Below are 10,006 nucleotides of genomic sequence, written 5' to 3'. Positions count from 1 at the left end.
TCTGGGCGGCAGTCGACGGCAGGGGCCTTGACGACCAGATCTCCAGACACAGAGACTAACCCTGGGGACATGGAATGTCACCTCGCTGGGGGGGAAAGAGCCTGAGCTTGTGCGGGAGGTTGAGCGATACCGACTAAATATAGTCGGCCTCACCTCCACGCACAGTTTGGGCTCTGGAACCCATCTCCTCTAGAGGGGCTGGACGCTCCACTTCTCTGGTGTTGCCCGCGGGGAGAGGCGGGGGGCTGGTGTGGGCTTGCTTATAGCCCCTCAGCTCAGCCGCCACGTGTTGGAATTTACCCGAGTGAACGAGAGGGTCGCGTCCCTCCGCCTTCAGGTGGGGGACAGGTCTCTCGCTGTTGTGGCGGCCTATGGGCCGAACAGCAGTGCAGAGTACCCGGCCTTCTTGGAGTCCTTGGGAGGAGTACTGGACAGTGCACCGACCGGGGACTCCATTGTTCTACTGGGGGACTTAAACGCCCACGTGGGCAATGACAGTGACACCTGGAGAGGGGTGATCGGGAAGAACGGCTTCCCCGATCTGAACCCGAGCGGTGTTCAGTTATTGGACTTCTGTGCTAGCCACGGATTGTCCATAACGAACACCATGTTCAAGCACAAGGGTGTCCATCAGTGCACATGGCACCAGGACACCCTAAGCCGGAGGTCAATGATCGACTTTGTTGTCGTGTCATCTGACCTACGGCCGCGTGTCTTGGACACTCGGGTGAAGAGAGGGGCAGAGTTGTCAACCGATCACCACCTGGTGGTGAGTTGGATCCGCTGGCGGAGGAGAAAGCCGGATGGTCTTGGCAGGCCCAAGCGCATTGTGAGGGTCTGTTGGGAACGTCTTGTGGAGCCCTCTGTCAGTAGGGTATTCAACTCGCACCTCCGGGAGAGCTTCTCCCATGTCCCGGGGGAGGTTGAGGACATTGAGTCCGAGTGGACCATGTTCTCCGCCTCCATTGTTGATGCGGCTGCTCGGAGCTGTGGTCGCAAGGTCTCCGGTGCCTGTCGTGGCGGCAGCCCCCGAACCCAGTGGTGGACACCGGAAGTAAGGGATGCCGTCAGACTGAAGAAGGAGGCCTATCAGGCCACTCTGGCTTGTGGGTCTCCTGAGGTCATCGACAGGTATCGGCAGGCCAAGCGAGCCGCGGCTCGTGCTGTCGCAGAGGCAAAAACCCGGGCCTGGGAGGAGTTCGGGGAGGCCATGGAGGAGGACTATCGGTCGGCACCAAAGAAATTCTGGCAAACCGTCCGGCGCCTCAGGAGGGGGAAGCAGTGTCTCACCAACACCGTTTACGGAGCAGGTGGAGGCCTGCTGACCTCGACTGGGGATGTCGTCGGACGGTGGAGGATCTCCTTAATCCCTCAGTCACTTCTTCCGAAGAGGAAGTAGAGACCGGGGACTTAGAGGCTGCCTCATCCATCACCCATGCTGAAGTCACTGAGGTTGTTCGCAAACTCCTCGGTGGCAGGGCTCCGGGGGTGGATGAGATCCGCCCTGAGTACCTAAAGTATCTGGATGTTGTAGGACTGTCTTGGTTGACACGTCTCTGCAACATCGCGTGGCGGTCGGGGATCGTGCCTCTGGACTGGCAGACCGGGGTGGTGGTTCCTCTGTTCAAGAAGGGGGACCGGAGGGTGTGTTCCAACTACAGAGGGATCACACTCCTCAGCCTCCCGGGTAAGGTCTATTCCAAGGTACTGGAGAGGAGAATCCGACCGATAGTCGAACCTCGGATTCAGGAGGAGCAGAGCGGTTTTCGTCCCGGTCGTGGAACACTGGACCAGCTCTATACCCTCCATCGGGTGCTCGAGGGTTCATGGGAGTTTGCCCAACCAGTCCACATGTGCTTTGTGGATCTGGAGAAGGCTTTCGACCGTGTCCCTCGGGGTGTCCTTTGGGGGGTGCTCCGGGAGTACGGGGTCCGGGGTCCTTTGCTCAGGGCTGTCCGGTCCCTGTATGACCGGAGCAGGAGCTGTGTTCGCATTGCCGGCAGTAAGTCAGACCTGTTCCCAGTGCATGTTGGACTCCGTCAGGGCTGCCCTTTGTCACCGGTTCTGTTCATAATTTTTATGGACAGAATTTCTAGGCGCAGTCAGGGGTCGGAGGGTGTCCGGTTTGGGGACCACAGGATCTCATCTCTGCTGTTTGCAGACGATGTTGTCCTGATGGCTCCATCAAACCCGGACCTGCAACATGCACTGGGACGGTTTGCAGCCGAGTGTGAAGCGGCTGTGATGAGAATCAGAACCTCCAAATCCGAGGCCATGGTTCTCGACCGGAAAAAGGTGGCTTGCCCTCTCCAGGTGTGTGGGGTGTCCTTGCCCCAAGTGGAGGAGTTCAATTATCTCGGGGTCTTGTTCACGAGTGAGGGAAGGATGGAGCGTGAGATTGACAGTTGGATCGGTGCAGCGGCTGCAGTGATGCAGTCGCTGCATCAGACCGTTGTGGTAAAGAGGGAGCTGAGCCGAAAGGCAAAGCTCTATATTTACCGGTCGGTCTACGTTCTGACCTCACCTATGGTCATGAGCTTTGGGTAATGACCAAAAGAACAAGATCGCGGACACAAGCGGTCGAAATGAGTTTCCTCCGCCGTGTGGCTGGGCGCTCCCTTAGAGATAAGGTGAGGAGCTCGGCCACAGGGGGGGAGCTCGGAGTAGAGCCGCTGCTCCTCCACGTCGAGAGGAGCCAGCTGAGGTGGCTCGGGCATCTGTTCCGGATGCCTCCTGGGCGCCTCCCTCGGGAGGTGTTTCAGGCATGTCCCACCGGGAAGAGGCCCCGGGGAAGACCCAGGACACGCTGGAGAGACTATGTCTCTCGGCTGGCCTGGGAACGCCTCGGGATCCCCCCGGAGGAGTTGGAGGAAGTGTCTGGGGAGAGGAAGTCTGGGAGTCCCTGCTCAGACTGCTGCCCCCGCGACCCGGCCCCGGATAAAGCGGCAGAAAATGGATGGATGGATAGTAATAAAATAATTTGACTGTCAATAAATATTATTTAATAACTTTGTATAATCACATTTCCATACATGGAAAAACAGAAAATAAACACGATTTACAATAACTTAAAATAAGAATGTTAAACTTAATAAATTGCTGATATAGTTCTAGATTTGTGGGAAGGTTGTTGCTGTTTTTCCCCCTAGTAACTAAGTATCAGAGGATAAGAGAAGTGAAACACAAACATTTATCATTTTGTTTAAAAGATATACAAATCCTGATCTCTGTCTCTGACAGTTTTCTCAGTGTCTTACCTGCTCAGAGTGCTCTGCCGCGGTGCCGAGAACCGACTGACTGCGTTTGTGAAAGAGTGGGCCAAGTAACTTCAAGGGGCGGAGTTACAAAATCCCCTCATTGCTCAACACTCGCTCTCCACACCTCAGACTGTGCACAGCAACACTGGAAGTTCACACCATAAAACACCATTCCTTTTGAGATATATACTTCTGAGACGCATAGACTGACTCATGAGGAACTGAAGGGAGTAGGCCATGGGGCAGAATCTGTACAGGTTTTTGAGTTCGTGGTGACTTTCAGGGGGCAAGATAAATCCACTAGATCTAGATCCGTAGTGGTCAGGACTATCAGAAAATGTAAAGTATGTATACCGATGGGATACGAAAAATACAAAGAGTGATTTAGAATGATCGGACATTATGTCAATTATTACGTAATATCAGACTGGCCCCTAGTGGTGATATCATTAATGACACATTGACCTTCCAAACTAATTATGAAACATTGATTACACAACTTGGTTGATAATTCCACAGACACAGTAAATACATTAGAAATATACAGTATAATGTATATACATATGCTCGAAATGATACCATACCATAAATCACAATAATATCTGCTCTTGACCATGTCTTCATTCATCATCATCTGAATCAGTCAGATTCTAAATCAGATTCTCTTTCACTTTCTGATTTCATATTCTTTATGTCATTTTCTGTAGGGGGCCAAAGGTTATTTAATATATAAATATAAATGAATATCATAGGGAATGCGTTAGCTATTTGCAGATTCAAAATCATATTTGCTTTGGACGGGCATATTAGTAGAAACAAGTAAATCAGACGATGCAGTTATGTTCTCGCCACATGGTTCTGGTGGAGCGCTGCCTGAATGAAGATGTGGGCTCTTAGTACGTCATGTCATATAATTCAAGGAGGATGTGGGCTTGAAGATTTACCTGAATCATATTCACACTTGGACAGCGGTTCTTGTTTTCGGCTTCTTGAAAATGATATTCTCTCTGAAATAAAAAAGAAATGAAGTTGCCCCTTGAGAATCACCACGAAATGCGATTTACAGATTTTGCCCCATGGCCTTGAGTGCATCTCATGGGCTCGGCTGTCATTAGAGAATCACGTGGATCTCTCACTCCAAAATATATTTCCCTCTAAAAAGAATGTCTATGCTGTGCTTTTCCATCTCGGTTACCGCATAGAATTACTGCATTTAATGTACTAGTGCCCGGTGGTGGAGCGGTTAAGTCCCAGCACAGGTCCAAGTGCAGCTGCCCAACGTGTGGTGAGTTTGATTCCTGACTCCGACATTTACTGCATGTCCATCCCTTCTCTGTCATCCCCATTTCACTCTGTACTTTCCTGTCAATAAAGTCTACAGGCCACAAAATCATAAGGATTTTACTGCAAGCTGCAAGGCTCAAAGACATCCACTTCAGAGGGGGTTCTTTCCCCTGAATTGGCAGATGGGATTCGACAGCAACAAGTTAATTTTCTGTACATCTGTACATGTACACATGTACATGTACATGTGTACATGTACAGATGTACACATGTACACATGTACACATGTACACATGTACATGTACATGTGTACATGTAAAGATGTACACATGTACACATGTACATGTACACATGTACATGTACATGTGTACATGTAAAGATGTACAGATGTACATGTACAGATGTACAGATGTACAGATGTACAGATGTACACATGTACACATGTACACATGTACACATGTACATGTACATGTGTACATGTAAAGATGTACATGTGTACATGTACACATGTACACATGTACAGATGTACAGATGTACAGATGTACACATGTACACATGTACACATGTACATGTACATGTGTACATGTACATGTGTACATGTAAAGATGTACAGATGTACATGTCCAGGCCCTGGTCAAAGGAGGACGTCATGGCTGTGGCAAAATCTCTGCCCAACCCAGTCACAGACTGTCTGAACATTTGCCAAAGACTTTGAGGAGTAGGAGTTTCAGCCACAGCAACAGGCCTGGTCAGGGCCACAGCAACAGGCCTGGTCAGGGCCACAGCAACAGGCCTGGTCAGGGCCACAGCAACAGGCCTGGTCAGGGCCACAGCAACATAGTGACATAGAGCGCCATTTATAACCAACTGCTGCAGTTCTGTGATCCGAACACCAGAGGGCAGCAGAGACTAAAAACAGGATTAAGAGCAGAAGTCAAGGATCAGGATCATTTATTAATGACCAGACAATGTACAACACACATGTACAACACACATGTACAACACACATGTACAACACACATGTACAACACAACACACATGTACAACACACATGTACAACACACATGTACAACACAACACACATGTACAACACAACACACATGTACAACACAACACACATGTACAACACACATGTACAACACACATGTACAACACAACACACATGTACAACACACATGTACAACACAACACACATGTACAACACACATGTACAACACACATGTACAACACAACACACATGTACAACACAACACACATGTACAACACACATGTACAACACACATGTACAACACACATGTACAACACAACACACATGTACAACACACATGTACAACACAACACACATGTACAACACACATGTACAACACAACACATGTACAACACAACACACATGTACAAAACAACACACATGTACAACACAACACACATGTACAACACAACACATGTACAACACAACACACATGTACAACACACATGTACAACACAACACACATGTACAACACACATGTACAACACAACACATGTACAACACAACACACATGTACAAAACAACACACATGTACAACACAACACACATGTACAACACAACACATGTACAACACAACACACATGTACAACACAACACATATGTACAACACAACACACATGTACAACACAACACATATGTACAACACAACACACATGTACAACACAACACACATGTACAACACAACACACATGTACAACACAACACACATGTACAACACACATGTACAACACAACACACATGTACAACACAACACACATGTACAACACAACACACATGTACAACACACATGTACAACACACATGTACAACACAAAACACATGTACAACACAACACACATGTACAACACAACACACATGTACAAAACAACACACATGTACAACACACATGTACAACACAACACACATGTACAACACACATGTACAACACATGTACAACACAACACACATGTACAACACAACACACATGTACAACACACATGTACAACACAACACACATGTACAAAACAACACACATGTACAACACAACATACATGTACAACACACATGTACAACACAACACACATGTACAACACAACACATGTACAACACACATGTACAACACACATGTACAACACAGGTAAACACACGGGAACATCAGTGGGTACAGGGTGCGTGAGGTCAGAGTGTGAACAGGGTGCGTGAGGTCAGAGTGTGAACACCGTGCGTGAGGTCAGAGGTCAGAGTGTGAACAGGGTGCGTGAGGTCAGAGGTCAGAGTGTGAACACCGTGCGTGAGGTCAGAGGTCAGAGTGTGAACAGGGTGCGTGAGGTCAGAGGTCAGCGTGTGAACAGGGTGCGTGAGGTCAGAGGTCAGAGTGTGAACAGGGTGCGTGAGGTCAGAGGTCAGCGTGTGAACAGGGTGCGTGAGGTCAGAGTGTGAACAGGGTGCGTGAGGTCAGAGGTCAGACTGTGAACAGGGTGCGTGAGGTCAGAGGTCAGAGTGTGAACAGGGTGCGTGAGGTCAGAGGTCAGAGTGTGAACAGGGTGCGTGAGGTCAGAGGTCAGACTGTGAACAGGGTGCGTGAGGTCAGAGGTCAGAGTGTGAACAGGGTGCGTGAGGTCAGAGGTCAGAGTGTGAACAGGGTGCGTGAGGTCAGAGGTCAGAGTGTGAACAGCGTGCGTGAGGTCAGAGGTCAGCGTGTGAACAGGGTGCGTGAGGTCAGAGGTCAGAGTGTGAACAGGGTGCGTGAGGTCAGAGGTCAGCGTGTGAACAGGGTGCGTGAGGTCAGAGGTCAGAGTGTGAACAGGGTGCGTGAGGTCAGAGTGTGAACAGGGTGCGTGAGGTCAGAGGTCAGAGTGTGAACAGGGTGCGTGAGGTCAGAGGTCAGAGTGTGAACAGGGTGCGTGAGGTCAGAGGTCAGAGTGTGAACAGGGTGCGTGAGGTCAGAGGTCAGAGTGTGAACAGCGTGCGTGAGGTCAGAGGTCAGAGTGTGAACAGCGTGCGTGAGGTCAGAGGTCAGCGTGTGAACAGGGTGCGTGAGGTCAGAGGTCAGAGTGTGAACAGGGTGCGTGAGGTCAGAGGTCAGCGTGTGAACAGGGTGCGTGAGGTCAGAGTGTGAACAGGGTGCGTGAGGTCAGAGGTCAGACTGTGAACAGGGTGCGTGAGGTCAGAGGTCAGAGTGTGAACAGGGTGCGTGAGGTCAGAGGTCAGAGTGTGAACAGGGTGCGTGAGGTCAGAGGTCAGACTGTGAACAGGGTGCGTGAGGTCAGAGGTCAGAGTGTGAACAGGGTGCGTGAGGTCAGAGGTCAGAGTGTGAACAGGGTGCGTGAGGTCAGAGGTCAGAGTGTGAACAGCGTGCGTGAGGTCAGAGGTCAGCGTGTGAACAGGGTGCGTGAGGTCAGAGGTCAGAGTGTGAACAGGGTGCGTGAGGTCAGAGGTCAGCGTGTGAACAGGGTGCGTGAGGTCAGAGGTCAGAGTGTGAACAGGGTGCGTGAGGTCAGAGTGTGAACAGGGTGCGTGAGGTCAGAGGTCAGAGTGTGAACAGGGTGCGTGAGGTCAGAGGTCAGAGTGTGAACAGGGTGCGTGAGGTCAGAGGTCAGAGTGTGAACAGGGTGCGTGAGGTCAGAGGTCAGAGTGTGAACAGCGTGCGTGAGGTCAGAGGTCAGAGTGTGAACAGCGTGCGTGAGGTCAGAGGTCAGAGTGTGAACAGGGTGCGTGAGGTCAGAGGTCAGAGTGTGAACAGCGTGCGTGAGGTCAGAGGTCAGCGTGTGAACAGGGTGCGTGAGGTCAGAGGTCAGAGTGTGAACAGGGTGCGTGAGGTCAGAGGTCAGCGTGTGAACAGGGTGCGTGAGGTCAGAGTGTGAACAGGGTGCGTGAGGTCAGAGGTCAGACTGTGAACAGGGTGCGTGAGGTCAGAGGTCAGAGTGTGAACAGGGTGCGTGAGGTCAGAGGTCAGAGTGTGAACAGGGTGCGTGAGGTCAGAGGTCAGAGTGTGAACAGGGTGCGTGAGGTCAGAGGTCAGAGTGTGAACAGGGTGAGGGAAGCAGGAGTTTGTTACATGAGTGAGAGTTCAAACTACGTCACTATTATTGATGTGCAGTGGGTGCTTTGGTTTCCCCTTTAACCTCTATCACTTGCTTGACCCCGAGGAGAACATTCCAGACAAACATAATCATCATAACCAGTCACTCTGAGCCGGTGTCCAGAGCCTTCAGCTGCAGAGAGAGACACATCGCTCGTCCTTTTCACTTCCTGGACTGGCCATCGCCCGTGTCCAGCTCTGAGTCATGATTGGTGCAGGTGCTGGGCTTTAAAGGCAAGTTCTTTTGTAAAGCACAATCCCTACACAAAATAGTTCAAAGTTCTTTACATAAAAAGAGAAAGATGCATTAAAAATAGAATACTAGCAGCGAAAAACATAAATCACAAGATGCACAGGTTTAAACAGACTGGATTTCAGCTTTGAAACTGGCAACATCATGTCATTTTGCAAATCCACACTAAAATGTGTCAGTAATTTAAATATTCAATTGACTAAAATCATGCAGAGCAGTTTAGATTTGGAGCCAAGTCCGAACCTGGACTTGTGAAGCAGGTGTAGCTTATTGCCAGCCTATGATCGATATGATATGAAATACTGGCACATGAAAAGATGGATTGGGTTAAAAGACACAAGTCAGAATTCCATAACGTCATTTGTTAATCTACAAAAGGTTGAAGCAGCCCATCACTGATAAATGAGTCCACGTCCGCTGCAAGGACATTCAGCCTCTTCCTGTGGGGAAGTCTTCCAGGGAACCTACAGCTGTGTATCAGCGCAGTCAGTCCTGCCACACCCTTCCAAGTGTGCACTGAAAAGGCTTCAAAGGAGGAACAAATGCTTATTGAACTTATTGAAAGGCTTTTAAAGCTGCCGTGTCAAACGTGTTACACAGTAATAACATGCCATTTCATTGATGATCATTTCCAACCTTAAAAACATTTTCTCGACAGCTTTTTCTAGTGGAGGAGGCGAAAACTGGAAACGATATCAGGAAGGAGCTGCTGCGCATACTTATCAGTACATTCTGTCTGGGCCTTAGAGCACTTCTCAAAATAGTGTGGGAGCAACAGTAATAAAGCTCTGGAGCCTGATCAGAGGCTCTCCTGCTTTCATTTCATGCACAGCTTCGCCATGAACTGGATGCCAACGCGCTTGAGCAAAATGCTCCAGAAATAGGCGAAGGACTAACCGCCTGATCTTGTGAGTTATGTGCTGCTCCCATTACAGCATATGAGGCCTACTTTGTCTTTATTTGTTTATCATTTAAAACTAACTCTAGGACTCACGACTAGGGATGCAGACCTAAACCCACGTTCAGGTTCAGGTCCGGACCTAATGAGTTCGGACCTGAACCAGGCCATATTTACACAATGTTTTAACAGCGTAACACAAGACACATGAACAAGGACGACTATCA

This window comes from Eucyclogobius newberryi, unplaced genomic scaffold (genome assembly GCF_026437365.1).
Source record: "Eucyclogobius newberryi isolate DKJ021-1_F unplaced genomic scaffold, fEucNew1.0.hap1 SCAF_21, whole genome shotgun sequence".
NCBI lineage: Eukaryota > Metazoa > Chordata > Actinopteri > Gobiiformes > Gobiidae > Eucyclogobius > Eucyclogobius newberryi.
Note: the sequence above shows the minus strand (reverse complement) of the source record.